We start from the raw sequence: 19,004 nt of genomic DNA, 5'->3' as shown, positions 1-19,004 counted from the left end.
GTTCTATTTCACTAACACCCTATGTAAGACAATGTGTGAAGTTCTTCTGATTGTTGCCTCAATATATTCATCTTTTTGTCTCTATCTAATCCTTCCCTCTATCCTCAGCCTCTTTTTTATTGCTCACTTGATATTTATTTTCTGAAACACCAACCTGATTTAGTCCACAGCACTCATGCCCCTACTCATGCCTCTTGTGCCTTTCAATTCCAGCCCTTAACCTGCACAACACACCCCAGGTCTACTCCATGTAGGTACCACTCCCTCTGCAACTTACTGCATGAATCCAGGGCTTCTTTTCAGTTCTCTCCTGACATTCTATGCATATCTATAGCCTTCAGGTTTTTTAAAATAGAAGTAAAACACAGTGGTTAAATGCATTGCCTCTGTAAGCAGCTTTACCTTTTACCAGCAGACAGGTTACTTAACTCCTCTTAGCCTTACTTAACCTCTGTTCTCACATCCACAAAATGGAAGACCACCACAGTGCATAAGGAATAGAGTAGTTATGAGTAGAAAGTAAACTGTTTTGAGCAAGCCCGCATTATATAAACCACTTTACAATATTAATGTTATTGTTTTGAGTATTTTCCCCCTGGACTTCCAGTAGACACTAAGTTGCTTGGGGGTGGGGTGCATTTTAGTATCAATAACACTGCAAACAAGGCACAGGGCAAGGGTCTCTCTAAATTTAAATTCCCTGAGAAGGCTATGTGACCCCATGTTTTAAATAAATGACCAATTTTATTGGATTTTACTCCCTAATTTAAACTCAAGAAGAAGTAGGCATGTAAGATGATAATCAATGGGGAATCTGGCTTGAGACCAAAACCCTATGTATGATTTTTCAGACATCACCACAGGCAATTACAGACCACCTGGTAAGCTTCAGAGGCAAGAGCTGCCCTCCCCACAATAGACTGGGTGCACAGCCAGTGCACTGCAGTCTCTGCAGGGAGTTGCAGTCAAAGACTCGAGTCCCCTGGCCAGCCATACTCTTATGAATATCTATACTCCTAGATCATATACCTTCATTCAGATCTTCTTTATCTGGAATTTTCAGCAGAGGCCTTCCTCTGCTAAGACCTCCTTATTAGGGGAGCAGGGAAACATGATGACAATTTTCTCCATGCTGAGTCAGTGCTCAGTACTTTTCCACTCCTAGTCCTATCTTACCCCCTACCACTAGCTGCTGGTCCATAAAAAAACAGGATTTTTTTTTCAGGACTCCCAAGGCATAAGTTGACCATCACGTCTGTGTTGATTCAACCGACGCTCAACTGGCGCCACAGTCCAAACTCCTCCATGAGGTCTCTTTCTCCAGTTTAGTTTCCTGCTTACATCATTGCAGTGAGTGACTAATTGACTATTACTTTATTTGGGGTTATTGTGTTAACTGAATACTCAGACAGCTGGCAGCTCAGCTCTCTCCAGCTCTACTAAGCTCCTAACAACCAAGGAAGACATGAAAGATGGAAGGAGATTGCAAAGGAAAAATATTTGGGAAAACAATATTTTGTTGCCCTCACATTACAGGATGGTATAACCTTTGGAGTGGCTCAATGATCTAGAACCAACATATTTCTTGAAGATATCTTAAAAATCCTCTAATCCAATTTATTCTTTTAGAAGTGAATATATTGTAAACCTGGAAGACTAAGTAATCTGAGGGCACAGCTGGGTGCTGAGACAAGGCCATTTGACTTGTAGACCAAAAACGTAATTTTCATAGTGTTATATGTTATGTCGAGTTGAGTCTAAAAACATACCAAGTTCCAGAGTATTCTGTTTCTTCATTCCCTTTTTGGAATTAGTGTCTATGATGTCACATAATCATGTATCATGGTGAATTAAATTAGGACAATCTGAGAGCAGATGTGAAAAATCTATGTATTTGGGTCACACACAAGTCAAGTATCAATGTCTTCAAGTTGCTACATGAACTTGTTTCAGAGTGAAGGCTAAAGATTTTTAAGTGTATATCTTATATTTGAAATTAGGTAGATTCAGATGGTGAAAAGTACACATATTGGCCAATAGGATTTAGTATATATATAACTGATTTAAAACAAAATACTAAATCCTATTGGCCAACATGATGTGTACTTGTGTGTGTGTGTGTGTGTGTGTGTGTGTGTGTATATACACAAAATATATATATATACACAATATATATATACTATATATATACACAATATATATATACTATATATATATATATATATATATATATATATACACACTGCAGTTTTATTTCAATCATACAAACAAAGTTAGCATGCAGGAAATTTAAGTGAAACAAATTTAAAGAAAATGGTTACGGTAAAAATAGCAGATAAATGAAAATTCTAAAAAGGAAGTGTACCTAAAAGCATGAGAATTCAACATTCATTAGTGTTTCATCTTCAGTTTTGATTGACACTTGATGCTTGCAACTTTTTAAACAAACTTTTAAATCGTGATGACTATTCTGAAAAGGTTTCAGTACCAACACTAAGATTTGTACATTCAGTTTGTTTGCAATTGACTTGTTAGCCATTTACATAGTGTATAGTACAGATTTGGCACAGGTTAGATCACAGTGTTGAGGAAAGCAGTACCTTCTTGAAATTAGAAAGGATCTCCTAAACTGTACTCAGCTTAAGACATCCAATGTACAAGAGCACAAAAACCATTATAATAATGTGGTTCCAAGGAACATAGTTTTGATAAGGAAAATAACTTAAGCTTCTGTTACCCATTTTAATTACTGAAATCTCTAACAATGACACAACTGTTATGTATACATGACAGCAAATGTATATAATAATTCATTTAGATTTCTTGGAAAGAACACATTTAGCAATGTGGGATGATGGAAAATATAGCATAATTCAACATTGGTTCTTTTTGTCATTTTACACAGACATCATGTTAATGTTAGACCAAGGCACAAAACGTTTCGTGCATAAACCCAGTCTCTTTTAAGATTTAGCATTTTATTTTAGGCTCTTATCTTAGTATGGACCACTTGTACCCAGTACTCTACCTAATATAGACTATTTAACTTACTATTTTTGTTTTTGTTGTTTTCTTTTTGACATGAAGTCTTGTTCTGTTGCCCAGGCTGGAGTGCAGTGGCATGATCTCAGCTCACTGCAACCTCTGCCTCCTGGGTTCGAGCAATTCTCTTGCCTCAGCCTTCTGAGTAGTTGGGATTACAGGCGTGCACCATCACCCCCAACTAATTTTTGCATTTTTTAGTAGAGTGAGGGTTTTGGAATGTTGGCCAGGCTGGCCTCGAACTCCTGACCTCAAATGATCCGCCCACCTCTGCCTCCCAAGGATTACAGGCATGAGCCACTGCTCCTGACTTAAATCAGTTTTAATTGAAGACTTCTAAGAATGAGGGTGCACACATTAGGGAGAAGACCACATGTTCTCCAACTGCTTGTATTCCTCAATGAGAAGCAGTGATAATGTACACTTTTCCAAAACAATGGTGATCAGTGTCAGAAGTGCTTGTGGGCACGTGAGGTAAGGTAGTGCATGATTGTTCTGATTTTACAACAAAGAAAACTGTATGAAGCTGAGAAGTGATTTGAGTCTTCCAAAACCTAGTATAGCACTTTCTACCACAGTGTATTCAGTGGTTACTCTATGAGCCTAATTTCAGAGTCTAAAATAATGTTGAAATAAAGGACAGGAAATCAAGAAATTCATCTTTGAGAACAGATAGCCTCTGAGACTCGTCTTTGTGTCTTAAACTTTTCATTGTTACTTTTCCATTTCTACTGCATGATATTTGTCAGTTTCCCCTAGCTATATACATCAAATGCTCATACTTTAATTTTTTTTAAAAAAAGAAAGACAAATACTGCTGGCATGAAGCTAAAACTCATGCCTTAATAACCAAAACACATTTTGCAGATCTGCCAACTAAGTCTCCTCTCTAATTGCGTGCCTTCTATAAAAAGAGCCAAATTAAAAAAAAAACTCAGTGTAAATATCCTTAGTTATGAATAAGACCATTAACCTCCTTTAGACTTTAGACAGCATGGAAGATCTCAGTAAGAATTACAAAGGAAGTCTTAGCTATTTTTTATCCTTCGTTGGGTTGTTTATTTAAATGATTTTTTTTCTAAGTTTGTAAATTATGTAAATTTTCTTTTTAAAAAGTATTATTATCATCATGCATATGGAACACTACAATGTCTTTTAACATTAGACCCAAAAATAACAGTTACTGATCTAAAAATTATGATTTATCTCCTAACAGGCCATTCATTTATTCACTAAGTTTAGTTATTTAAAATGGTTAATCCTAAGGTTAAGATTTTTTTCTTTAGCAAAACCACCTAAAGTATTCTACAAATTATCTGCCAAGCAGAGCAAGTTGGAATTTACAAAAATCTAATGTCAAAAATATGTTAAATACTTGTACGCAAATGGAGAAAGAAAAAAAAAAAGCCTGCTTTGATTGAGCAAACACCACAATGAAGTATCTTATACATTAACACCACTAGAGGGCTTGATACATTTTGCTTCATAAAAGCATTTCTTGTGTAATGTTATTTTTTGGTATAAATAAAGTTCTATATGCTCATCATTCTAATCATGGTTATTTTTTAAAAAGACACACACTTACATGTGTACACAGATATAAAAATGTTCGCTTAAGTGATTATATCAAAGGGAACTTGTATAAAGTGAACACTGTTTTAAGCAAGTTAAATAAACTGGATGGTTTCAAATATCACATAGTCTTACATTTCATTGAAAAGTATTTCTGCAAATCTGCATTTAACAACATGGTTCTGATAAACGGCCTAAGCCATGTTAGAAGAAAATTATGTTTTAAGTAACACAAAAATTCCCTTCTGTTGCAAATTACCAATGATATTAATTAAAAATAATTTCACTTCATTTAAAATCATCTTTGTGGTATAGGAATATTTACCTTTATGGAAATTTCTCTATGAATCTAACCTAGATAAATTATATTTAAAAAGACATTAAATATTATCATCTCTCAATTTCTTTTTAAGTAGGGCAAGTAACACACTTAGTAGGTTTGGTTTTTGTCTTGATTGCTAACTTGGCTTTAAGTCAATTTCCTTATTCAGCTATATCACAAATACGTGTTTTTGTGGGACTATGAAAGAGTAAAAATTATGACTTGGTTAAAGCAAGCACATCTTACAACTTTTTCAGAAAACGTTATTTGTCCATTCAAAATATAAATTAGATCCACCACCTGTTTTGGATGTAGGTAAAATGTTACTACAAATACAATTTTCAAAATCTGAAGTGGAAAGGGTAAGTTATGGTTACATTCTAGGAAGTAAAATAACTCTAGTTTTACAAATGCAAAACAAAATTTTAATTGTTTCCTTCAAAGAGACTTTTCCAAATTATATGTTCAGTTTTGGGGGGAAAAGGTAAAAGGATATTTTAAAAAGAGCTTTCATTATGTAAGTAATTTCTTTGGTTAACAAGTCCAAGTTAATAAGATAGTAAATAAGTTCATAAGTCAAAATATAAGACATATTTGACATTTGAATCTTTGTACATATATTCATATTTGAACGTGTATTGTGGTGACAGACAACATATGTAGCCATCTATACAGCACAGGTATAACCAAGCTGAATGCCTTACTGGTGGATTCTGGTTGACTATCAGCTAAGATGTCTACATATGATTTCAAAATCGAAAGAAACTCTGGTTGTCTGGAGGCTTTTCTATTAAATACCTTCTCTGTCTGAATTTTCCCCTGAGGTTGTATGTTTCCTTGTCATTCACAGGATCAAAGACATTGTAACCTAAGAGATATAATAGGCCATCGTTAGTCTAACAGTGAAATGGCTATCAAATTCAACCTCTTCACCAAGGGTAATAGCACTTACCCCTGAATTGCATTACAGTGCTGCGGAATGTTAAATTGGAAGCCTATTTCTTCATTTATATGATCAGATGAAGCCCTCAGGCCAGTTTATATGTTTTTTTTTCTCTTTGTGAATGCAATCGTTTTGTATGATACAATTATAGATGCATGATTAAAGAGTACTTGATAACTTCAGTAGATACAGATTGAACATTCTATTAATTGAAGTTGGTGCTATAATTTTGGTATTTCTATAGATTCTAAACTGTCATCAAAATTAAAATAGCCTGGCTTGTAAAAGCTTCTCATTCTGTTATTTTTCGAATCCTGTAACTCGTAATGCATTTCTTATTCATAGTAAGATTATGATTCTTCTCAACATAGCTTTACAATTATTTTACTTCCTCATCAGAAAGCTGTCACACTCTCAAGTATATTCTAGCAAAGATCACTTTGATATCATAAATAATTATCATTTTGTCCTTCACTTTTGTTTATATCAAATATTTACTCAATATAAAGGATTCTATAACCAGAGTAATTTTCCCCTTCCGTGTTGCTATGCCTGCCACTTAGTATTTTAGTTTTTAGTGTTCTGCCCATTACTGCTACTACACTACATCTACTATTCTTAAATTCTGTGAAAGCGTACAACATATGATGTTATGCAGCAACAAAAAAATAAACATTCTAAGTTCATTACAAAACACTTACAGTGACACATGTCTATTAGCTGTCCTAATGCTACATCCAGAATAAAGATCACATAAGAGGAATATCCAGAGGTTATTTTTAATCTCCTTTCTCTAGCTTACATGATCACTTCATTCAAGTCTGAAAAATAAAAATTGTATGCAACTTACTATCAAATAAATATGTCCTGTTCTATGTAATTTGTAAAACAACAAGAAAATGCTTGGCATTTCACAGAATATGATAAGTTTCTGAATACTGAGAGAATAAATGATTAAGAATTTTAAAAATTAAATGTATATATGTAGCAAAGAACCATCAGGCCAACAAAAATTATATTAAAATATGCACTAAGCAGGTGAAATATCACCCCTTTTACTCCCCAAATAAGGTGGGAAATGAATCTCCACACACTCAGAGTCATCTTAATCACATTTATTCTTGTAAGTATATTTAGGATAATAAGAATCATAGGAAAACTTTATATTTTTTATCTCCACCAGTTAAGTGACTTTTATGAACCAACCCTGAATATTTGGATGAGTGAATAAATTAATTTTTAGTATACATGCAGCCATAGAAAAGTCCATTTATCCTTCTATATCCAGTAAGCTATATATATCCATATTATGTTTTAAAAAGACAGCATTTATCTAAATATAGTGAGAGATTCATTAAATAAAATTATTAAAAGAAATCATTAATTTTTCAATAAGCTGATCCTGGAGAAGACAAACATCTGAAGGTATCTTTAAATTCGATGACCTCCCATCTGCAACGGGAAAGGAACGCGCCTTCTTTTTGTCTCTAGTTTAGCTATCGTTTGAACTCAAACCAATGACATCAATGGAAAATACTTCCAGTGGAGTTGGCCTTTATGGTTCCTGATCCGTATTACACTTTTTTAATAAGAATCTGTTTAATATCTTCTAACAAAATCTACAAAGTTTTAAGATATGGTTGCTTTATTAAAAAACAAAAACAAAACTTTTGAGTAAAAATGCTATAACCCCCTTGCTCCCACCTCCCAAAGCCAGAATTTAGTGGATTCATTTCATGTGAGCCCTGAAGATTGTCACAGAGAATAATAGTAGCTGAAGTTACCCAATGTAACCTTTGTAATCTCACTCACTGTGAGAGGAGGATGAAGAAAGTATAAATAACTTGATAAAAAACCCACCTCAACGAAACAACATCTCTACCTCTCAGTGCAATTACTAAATGTCAGTCAGCAGTAGCATTGAAGGCATATAACCCACTTCCTTTCTGATTGGTTAGTATGTCCATTCTGATTTTTAATATTACCCTTGCCTCTGGCCCATGACTTTTTATTTCCTTCTTGATCATATAATTGTCAGTTCTTGCTGTTCAAGAATTTCAAAAGATAATTATATATTGATAATAATTGTACATAAAACTTTCAAAGAGTTGATCACAGTTTCAATTTCATATTTTCTTCAATTATAACTTCAATTTTCCTTTTTGTTTGTTCACTATTTTTTCTCTTCAACATCCAATAATATATGCAAGTTCTTTTTTGCCTCCCTTTTAAATCTCTCATATCCTTTCTAATGACTTCTATATTTGATCCTTTGATATTTTCCACAGCTGTTACTCTATGTAGGTTTTTGAACAAGTAATTGTTAAGAGGGTTAATGGAAGGGAATGATTGTTGTTTGCCAGTAGGCATACATTGCCAATCTTTGCTCCCTATTTGATTCATTCAAGAAATTATTTTTAAATGACTTGACTTGATTGGCCAATATTTAGCCTGGTTTGCTATTTAATTTTAGTATTTTTTATTTATGAAGTAATATAGATGGCTATAGCTTACTGGAACCCAGGGATATTTTTCTGTGTTAAATTTTCTAAAGTTAATATGCATACTATATTAAGAAATCTGTAATTTTGGGGGAAATAGATTTTTTTCATAGATTTTCAAAACTCAAAATCTGTATACCATAATCCAGGAAATCCACAACTAAGAAGGAGGTCAGCACATATATGCAAGCTGTTGATATTTAGGCATAGTATATTAGCTCTTGTAACGTTTTCAATGGTATTTAAAATCTCAGAATAGTCAACTAAAACAGCTATGTGTTGGCTTCATTACATTTTGGTAAGCATGTCTGGGAACCAAGCCAACACTAAAAACACAAATAATGGTCAGAAAGGAGCACAGCATTCTGACTTCCAGTTTGAGATTCAACACGCAGATTCAACACGCAGAGACTCTTGTCCATTTCCCCTTAGCATCCTACTCACTCCTCATCAGAAGTCGCTGCTCCCTTAAAAGGTGTTTACCATTGGGGGGGGGAGGGATAGCATTAGGAGATATACCTAACGTTAAATGACGAGTTAATGGGTGCAGCACACCAACATGGCACATATATACATATGTAACAAACCTGCACGTTGTGCACATGTGCCCTAAAACTTAAAGTATAATAAAAAAAAAAAAGAAAAGTGTTTACCTGCCTCTCACACACTTAAATCCACAACAGAAGCGCCTAAATATTTGGCTAAAACAGAAAATAATTTGCATGATCATGATAACAATAACAACAAAATAATAAATAAGATCTGTGAATGGTGACTCTATGTCAGGTTGACATTTTATGTGGATTTTTTTTCATTTGTATATGAAATAAGTACTGTGATTATCATCTTCACATTGCATATCAGTAAAGTGATGCCAGGAAAAGCTAAGTAATTTTCTCAGGGTCATGCACCTAGCTAGCAACGAGTCAAACCTGTTTCACTACAAGGTTGATCCCATGTTTTTTCTATTAAATCATGTCATTTTGTGACTAAAATATTTGTGATAGAAAATAAAGTTTTTAAATTAACCAAGGAATTAATGTCACAATATATAATACATTACTGGCAATACTTCAGTTTGAAAACAATATAATGTAAACGTGATTTTTTTAAATGATAAGAAAAAATGCTGAACATTATAAGAACTGAATCTTCTGAAGTATCATAGTCACATTAAATTAAATAATAAGGATATGAATGTCAACATGGTAAAATGCTGAATTTCAGAGTTAAGTCACTGTAGAATATATATGGGAAATAAAAAGAAAATATTTAGGTGTCTTTCAGAAACATAAATATAGTTCAAATATATCCTGTGTTTTTTAAGTTTCCACAAATATAAATAATCACATATACCTGATTTTCCAACATTAAGGAAGATTTTAAAAAAACATAAAAGATGTAAACGTGTCTATACATTGAGCCATTTAAGTTAATACAATATTTAAGTAATAAGATTCAATCCAATCCTGTGTCATTTACATTAAAATAAATGAAATACTGAGTCTCTAATCACAACCCTGCTAACCCATATCAAATAAGTTCATATTTTTGACAGAAAATGTTTGAAGGCTAACAGATTTATTCTTTCAAAATAAAGCAGACATGAAAAGAAAGTAGGGAGGCTGGTGTAGACAGAATTTTAAATAAATTAAATTACAACTTCATCCTATATGCATCGCTTTCACATTAGTGGTTCACATTAAAAAATCTATGTAGAATATACTTTAAATGACAATGACAATTTTAATGAGGAAGGGTTCTTTTTTTAGCTTTTTGCTATAGTTTCTTGTTTGTTTGTACATTTGCTTTATAATTCCATGCTAGTTCCTTCATGACTAAAGAAACTCTTGGCCTTCACAAAACCCAGTATGTGAGTTGATGTACAGATTTGCTGAAGAACTTCAGGAGAAACATACAAAATATATATCTCTCTGATTTGCAGGGTCAAATCAAGCTAATAGGCTAAGAAATTGAAAGAATGCACAAATTATAACCTCAAGAAGTATGTCATTTCCTCATTAAAAAGTCTTTAAAGTTAATTGTAATTCATGTGAATTTTTCTTTTTTAAAGATCTTCCATGCTGAATGGTAGTTTTAATATCTAAGATTACATCTAATCTTTTTTAGGTCGCAATTGATAAAACCTTTGTAAATAGGGGAAAAAAAACTTGACATTTACTGTTTAATAATCCAAACAAGGACAAAGAATTTGTCTTCAAAGTATCAGCCTGGAAGGGCACAGCACTTACAAGATGAAGAACGGCCGGGGGAAAGGTCAAATGCACATTGGTCCAAAATGATAAAGTTGCCAAAATGTGGAACTGGTGGGAGGTGAATTATCCTTAAAGAAAACAATTCCTTTAGTTAGAATAGTAATTGTTTTTAAAAGTTACCTAAACATTACTGGCTCATCATTATTTTAAATTGCACAGATAACACCAATATTATATTCTGAATTTCACTAGCTCTTTTTTAAAGGTATGGATCACTGTTGCAAATCTTCCTAACCAATTACTAGAAATATTAATTTTCTTCCATTTTATAATGTAACCATTTTATGTTGTAAACAATTTGCTTTGACTAATTCATGTTTCTGAAATGATGGGAAAGTAATAATAATTAAAATGACATTTATGATTAGAACATTTATATTTCTAACCCTTTAAAATACAAAAAAAAGAACTTAGGCAATTTTTTATACAAAGATATAAAAGGCAGAAGATATACATTTAAAGATTTTGCAGTCCCGTTGAGGAAGAGATGGGGAGACCCACACACAAAAGAAAAGGCTGTTTTTTCTTAAACCAAGTCAAACTGGGCCTTGCACCCTACAAAACAGTCATAAAACACTTGGCAAGGTTGAAGTCTTTTCTGCACTGTTCAAGCAGTTGTCCATTCCGAGTCCTCACTGGATGCAAATATTGGTAGCATCTGACCCATTGAATCAGTGGCTTCTGAATCCATCCCAAAATGGTTTATTTACTTGCCACCTCTTTCCCACCTCGCTTGTCAGTCTCTTTGGCTGGTTCTTCCTCATTTCCAGATCTAAGGCCTTAAATTAGAGTGCCCAAGAGCTCAGTCTTCAACTTACTCTGTCCCCTTTTTACCCTCATGCTTGTATCTACATTGTCCAATATGCTAAAGCTCACCACATGTGGTTATCTAAATGTAAATTTAAAGAATTAGAATTGAGTTACATTAAAATATATGGCCATTCAGGCCAAAATCTTGTTTACTCTTGTCTTTTATCTTCTATATCAAAATAATCAGCAATCCATATGGATTTCACATTCAAAATATTTCTATCAAGAAGGTACAGTGTTTTTTTTAGTCTGGGTGCAGTGGCTCACGCCTGTAATCCCAGCACTTTGGGAGACTCATGAGGGCGGATTGCCTGAGCTCAGGAGTTCAAGACTAGCCTGGGCAACATGGCGAAACCCCGTCTCTACAAAAATACAAAAATTAGCTGGGCATGGCAGTGAGCACCTGTGGTCCTGGCTACTCGGGAGGCTGAGGTGGGAGACTTGCTTGGGCCCGGGAGGCGGAGGTTGCAGTGAGCCAAGATCATACCACTGTACTCCAGCCTGGATGACAGAGGGAAACCCTGTCTCAAACAAACAAACAACAGCAAAAGAACGTCCAGTGTTTTTCAAAAGAAGACAATGTAAAAGCAAGTCGGGAAGGAAAAGAAAATCTGAGACTATAGACAGAAATCAAAATCTGGAAGGAAATTTGTCAATATCTATCAAAGTTACATTTGCACGTACCTTTTGACTCAGCAATCCCACTTCTAGGAAATCTATTCCAAAGACACAATAGCAAAAATAGGAAAAAATACAAGCACAAGGCTATTCATTGCAGCACTATTTGTAATGGCAGAGTGGAAAGAACCTAAATGTCCATCAACAGGGGACTTGTTAGTAATCTAGTACCTCCACAGAATGAAGAATTGTGAGGCTACAAAATGGAATGATGTGTATCTCTATGTATTACTATGGAGCAATCTCTGGGATATATTGTAAATGAAAAAAAGCACAGTAAAGAAAAATGTGTATGAAATGAAAACAGTTATCTATATGTCTTTGTATCATATTATTCATAGTATATAAAATATATATGTAATTTAGACATAGATATAGATACATTTCCAGAACCTTTTCACTTCTAATCACTCCCAAAACTATCATCCAGGCATAAGCCACCATTTTCTTGGGCCTGGATCACTATAATAGTTTTTTAAAGATAGTAGAGGCTGCTTCCATTCTTGTCTCTAAGTCCATTCTTAAGACACAGTGACCCTTAAGAGTAGGTTGGATCAAGACAAGCTTCTGCAAAATCCATCCAATGGCTTCCAATCCTCTTCCTATAGCTTTGTAGACCTCACTTTATCTGCTCTATCCTCCCCCTCTCATGAACTCTGTTTTCTTAGTGTACTTGAACCACAGCAACCATGTTTCTGCCTCAGGGCCTTCACACTTGCTTCTTGCTTTCTACAGTCTTTCCTATGCCCATCATCATGTCTTTGTCACTCACTTTCCTTTAGTCTTTGGTCAAATATTCTTCCATCTCCGAGACTTCATCACACTATAGAAATACGATCTTTCTCCCTCACATGTATCACCTTGATTTATAGTTGGGATAAAGGAATTCCCTCCTGTCTTATCCTAATGTATACTTTGATTACTTTCCAGACATATTCTCTTATATATCGTAAATAATCATACTAATATTCTTCCCTTAAAAATGCAACCACTCTATTTCATAATGTGCCTTTTTATATTACTAAATATAGCAAGGCCATAATTCCAAGTTAATAAATTTTGAATAATATAATTCATTTGAATAATATTATGATTGTGTTTTGCATGTATATTCCATCAAATAATAATCGTAAGTAAGTTTTTATCTGATTTAGGAGTATTAAAAACAGCACTGCAATGAACATCCTGGTGTGTGTGTCCAATATTGTACTAATTTCAAATCCAAATACTAGAATTGATTTGATAAATGATATGCATATTTTTGATTTGGATCAAATATTATAAAATTAAACCTTTTTAGACAGGAAACACAACTTTATTTTTTAAATCATTACTTATGATGATTTTTTAAATTTAATGTTCTTGAGATTGAATATTTTAGCCGATACAGTCCTTTTTTTTTGAGTTTATTACTCAATACCCTATTCCTCTACTCATTTTTCTAATGAGCTGTTGAATATTTTTCATTGCATTGCATAAGCTGTTTGTATATTTATGTCTATTAACACGTTTTTCTGCTGTCACACATATGCAAAGATATAGACATATATCTATGTATACGCATTTACATAAATATCATGTCTACGCACATGTAATTTCATTGTCTTTCAAATGTATTTATGAAATGTACTACTTTGCCATTCAGAAGTTTCAATCTTAATTAGTCAAATCCATTGTTTTAATTTTAAGCTCATAATTTCTGAATTTTGCTATAAGCACTGTTTTTTACTGGATATTTACCTAAATTTTTTTCTTTGCATATGTTTGCACTCCAGTTTATGAATAATATAAACATAGCACGCACTTAACACTCAAGTTCTCTGTAATTAAGTTGCTATTTGGAGATTCCACATTGTGCACTTCATTTCCCATACCCTTCTCCCCAATGAATAGACAACTGATTTTAAAGATATATTGAATATTAACTACAGCCAGTTTCTTCACTTTCTGGGTTTTTTTTTCCTTTTTCTTTTTTTTTGTTACTAATTTGCCTCTCTATTCCCATAAGACTTTTCCTTACTATTCCTAAATGTTTACTTTTCCAGACCAGCAGTTCTTAGTAGTATGTGGATACTGAGACTAATATAATCACTTGCTGAGTTGAGAGAAGCTTCTGGAAATTACACATGCTCCTTAGAGTTTCTGATATCGTTTTTAGGAATAACTTTTTGAAGTAAGTTTGAAGTTACTGATCTCCAGAGGCCTATTACCTCTTTTCTGAGTAAATTACAAAGTTTAACAACATGACGCAGATTTAAGATCCATTAATAAAGAAGGGTATAATGTTTTTCTGTAATTTTGAAAATATAATCTCCATTCATAAGGGTATTCCATATTTATTGCTCATAGATGAAGTTTTCTCCCTTGCTTAAAAAAGTCATGTTACCTGGTGATTAATCAAGTTTTTATCTCTCTCTCTCTTTTTTTTTTCTTTTGAGACAGGGTCTTGCTCTGTCACCCAGGCTGGAGTGTGGTGGTACAATCACGGCCCACTGCAGCCTTGACCTCTGGGCTCAAGTGATTCTCCCACTCAGCCTCCAAAAGCACTGGTACCACAGGTGTGAGCCAGGGTGCCTAGACTTTGTCACCTCATTAATTTTTAATCTTACCTTTATTGATTTTGTCTTTGAATTCTATTGAACTAATTTATTGCCTCACTTTTATCAGATTCATGTATTCTTGTTGTTGATGATGATACCAGGGTTAAATATGTAATGTACCAACATTCTAAATATAGTCACCTATATACTGGGGGTACTAGAATAGTCAGGTAGGTAAAAATAACAAATATGCATCTTATATTTGGAATGTGTAAAAATTATTTCATTATATAAATATAGAAAATGAAGCTCAACAAAATCTTTAGTTGTTGGGAGGGACAAGCAAAGACACCATGATTTTCAACCAGGCTTTTTCACTGTAAAGCAACATTCCATAAAGTGGTGCATGCATAATTGCTTGTGTTTATCAAAGTATGAAATAGACCTTATGTCTGGAGAAGCACTCATTTAAAGCAAAGCATTTCTTCTCTGTATATTTAGATCTTTTCCATAACCATGTATCTGTGTGTAAACATATATTTATACATACATATGAAGCATTCCAGAAATTGCAAGAATAAAAGTTTATGTCTCCGCAAAAATTCTTATGTTGAAGCCTAATCACTAGTGTGGTAGGATTAGAAGGTGGGGCCTTTGGGAGGTGATTACATTGTGAAGGTGCAGGCCTCACGACTTGGATTAGTGCCCTTATAAAAGAGGCCCCAGAGGCCTTGCTCCTTCCATCATGTGAGCACACAGTCAGAAGATGCCATTTAAGAATCAGGAAACGTGCCCTCACCAGGAACTGAATCAACTGGTACTTTGATCTTGGACTTCTCAGCCTCCAGAACTATGAGAAATAAATTTCTATTGTTTAGAATCTACCCAGGCTATGGTATTAGAGCAGCTGCATGGACAAAGGCAAATTATAAATCATTAAAGAGTTTCAAATAAATACGTTCGATTATATCAATATTAGATTTTTATAGTAAGTGTTGCTAACTATAAGACAGAGACGTTTCATTTAATATAATTAACACAAATCCTATAACATAAAAAATAGCCTTGCTTTGTCCATATAAACTCAAGTAACACATATATTACACCGTTACTATCGTGAACAAGTTCAAAACAGGCAATGAGAATTAAAAGTGAGAATAAATGCTATATGTACAGAACACAGTACATACAGTGTAACCATTTAGTATGTTTCTCAACTTACATTTTCCGTTTCTATGAAGCTATGAAGCATTAACACGTATACAGAATATGTGTGAATATATTGAGTATAGTACAATTAAACTAATGTAAAATTCTATCAAGAGAATTCTTATTTTACCCTTCTTCATTCTGCTGTGTCTTATAATGGCACATCTTTATGTCTGAATGTTATATAATATAATGCTCTATTTTTTAAAATGTGGATATCTGATGTATTTTTGTTTCTTTTGATAACTGCTATCTATTTCATCATTTTTTCATTCATGAATGCAAAATGTCCTAGTTACACATAAATGTCAACAGTTAAACTATGAGGTATGTAATTTTACAATAGTCTTTAAGGAGGAAAATTAATTTTTAAAAAAGTTCCATTTCCATGTTATGGCATACCATTAAAATAAATCTAAATACCTTTAATTACTGTAGTGGTAGAAAATTATTTTAAAATCATCTCAACAATATGTAACTGCTATAAAAATAATCGTGTACAAACTCTAATTTATTAAATATTAAGTTGAATAAAATTGTATTGACATAAAATTAAAAACACATTAAAATACATATAAATAAAACAAGGAATAAAAAGGAAATGGAAACAAGAAAGTTAAGTCGCTAAGATGGTGGAGAATGTGGGAATTTTTTTCTGTCATTTTTATTATTTCCTATAATATTTGATTGTTATTTGTATAATGACAAACATTTTGAAAATTATATTTAGAACTGGATTCTCAAAACAGGTTGGCATTGAGTTTTTATTTCTGTGAACTTGTTGACAAAACTTCCAAAGTCACTGTTTGTAGCAACCCACCCCCCTATACACACACAGTCACAGAGAGGCCCAAAGTATCACCATGAAGTATAACCAGAAGAAACAATTGAAAGTAATAGCTATTATCTTTACACAAACTCACAGATGTGTACAGACGCACACAAAAGAATTTGAAAACCACAACAAGATCAAATTGTTACATCAAATACTCATTATCTCTTTTTTATAGGCCAGATGTATTTTAAGCTGGTACATACCTAATTAAATCTACAAGAAAGGCTTAATTAAAACTATTTGAGGTCGGGCGCGGTGGCTCACGCCTGTAATCCCAGCACTTTGGGAGGCCGAGGCGGGCGGATCACAAGGTCAGGAGATGGAGACCATCCTGGCTAACACGGTGAAACTCCGTCTCTACTAAAAAATACAAAAAAATTAGCTGGGCGTCGTGGCGGGCGCCTGTAGTCCCAGCTACTCGGGATGGGGAGGCAGGAGAATGGCGTGAGCCCGGGAGGCGGAGCTTGCAGTGAGCCGAGATGGCGCCACTGCACTCCAGCCTGGGCGACAGAGCGAGACTCTGCCTCAAAAAAAAAAAAAAAAAAAAAAAAAAAACTATTTGAATTCATTCCATTCTGCTAGTGTTGCATCTGTTGGTAAGATCAAAGCAAGAGTGGCAATTTTGTTTCTACTGACAGAAGATGTGTGCGTGTGTGTGTGTGTGTGTGTGTGTATACATACATATTTCACAATGCAAGTACTGAATTGATGTATATATTTCAATTTAAGTGTTCACCTAAAGTAAACACGGTTCTGTGTTTCTGGAAATTATTATGTGTGTATCATGTGTGAGCCTTGGAATTTCTAACAAATATTTAAATATTTTATATATCATAAATAATACAAACAAGACAAAAGTAATATGGACAATCTAGGCCTTTTCCTTAAAACATGGCTCTTTCTTTTCTATTATTCCTAAAAATTTTCATATCCTAATAAATCTGTGTTTGATTTATTTTATTAATAATGCCATTTTTCTCTTACTGGTTCATTCTATGCTAATTCAAATTTCAATAATATAATTCTAAATGGAATCTGTTTCACAAAATCAGATTCCATTCTCTACTTAAAACTCTGCTCATGACAACCTTTCTCTGGGGAGAAAAACTCTGGTAGTAATAATTCATTTTATAATGATTTCTTTATTTTCATGATTTTTATTTCTTCAAAGTAATATGCAAACTTCCTACATCCCACATTCTTCATACTTAGAAACAGGATGTTACTATATAGTGAAATGTTTTAGAATATATTTCATGTTGTTTCCAATCTTGACTACAAAGGGAAAAGTGATCATACAATTACTTGCTATCAAATAGTACCTTCATTATTACCTATCTATTTATAACAACCTCAGTAAAACTATAATAGCTTTAGGTAAGCAGCATTCATTCTGGATGAAAAGTTGTCAGCTGCAATATGGTGGGTTTCATTTGGAACATGATGGGTTGTAAATACACACATAACCACAATTTTTCAAATCTAAGACCAATATTTCTTTTCATTTTAACATGTCTTAAATTAGTATACATACTACAATGGATTTCCAAAGAAACTTGCTGGCCATTTCTGTCTTTCTCCTAGGAAAGCTGATGTTAGATCAATGGTATCTTTTACACATATTGACATCTTAGAACTGAGAAAATAGAGTATAAGCTATGGATCTCAAAATGGCTGATGCTAGCAATAGCATAACAGTATATTAACTCTACTACCACTAATTATTTTATTTTCTTGAATGTGTCCATATTAAGGATAGTTCAAACATTTATAATATGGGTTATTTCACTAGGAATTGTTATTTTTTTTAAGGCATACCTCTTATCAACTGTAGTTAGTGGAAGGTTATCAAAACAATTACCTCCAAAGCAAATGTTATCTTAATGCAAAGTATCCACACAATGAATCAACAAACTCCATAACAAAACTGCTTTAGGTATGGGAAACTTAAACAGATTCCAGGATTATATATATTACTTATTTTTAATTGCTTACACTAAAAGCTATTAACATTTCTAGTTTTACTTTCAAATTGGAACTGGTGTTAAAGCGCAAATATTAGCTTATTTACATGTCAAATATGAATTATACTAGCAAATGCACCACACTCATCAAATCTGTTACACAAAGAAAAATACTATATTAGCGCTGTATCACTCAGGTGGTAGAATTAATTTAAAAGAATAACCAAAGGAATGAAAATCTTAAGAGTGATTGAAAAATATGCAAGAAAATGTACATAGCTGAGTTAATACATGATACTACCTACCACTTTT

The 19,004-nt window shown here is 33.3% G+C and overlaps 1 long non-coding RNA gene across 1 annotated transcript in view; it reads right to left on the bottom strand.

Moving 5' to 3' along the window:
* Positions 1 to 19,004, bottom strand: part of LOC134739534 (uncharacterized) — a 148,828-nt gene that overhangs the window by 45,040 nt on the left and 84,784 nt on the right. Inside the window, exon 2 of the long non-coding RNA XR_010126314.1 lies at positions 10,633 to 10,724. This is a non-coding gene — a long non-coding RNA (uncharacterized LOC134739534). The remainder of the gene's footprint in view (positions 1 to 10,632; positions 10,725 to 19,004) is intronic.

This window comes from Pongo pygmaeus, chromosome 3 (genome assembly GCF_028885625.2).
Source record: "Pongo pygmaeus isolate AG05252 chromosome 3, NHGRI_mPonPyg2-v2.0_pri, whole genome shotgun sequence".
In the NCBI taxonomy this organism is placed as follows: Eukaryota; Metazoa; Chordata; class Mammalia; order Primates; family Hominidae; genus Pongo; species Pongo pygmaeus.
The sequence above is the reverse complement of the archived record's forward strand: the minus strand, read 5'-3'. Positions and strand labels throughout refer to the sequence as shown.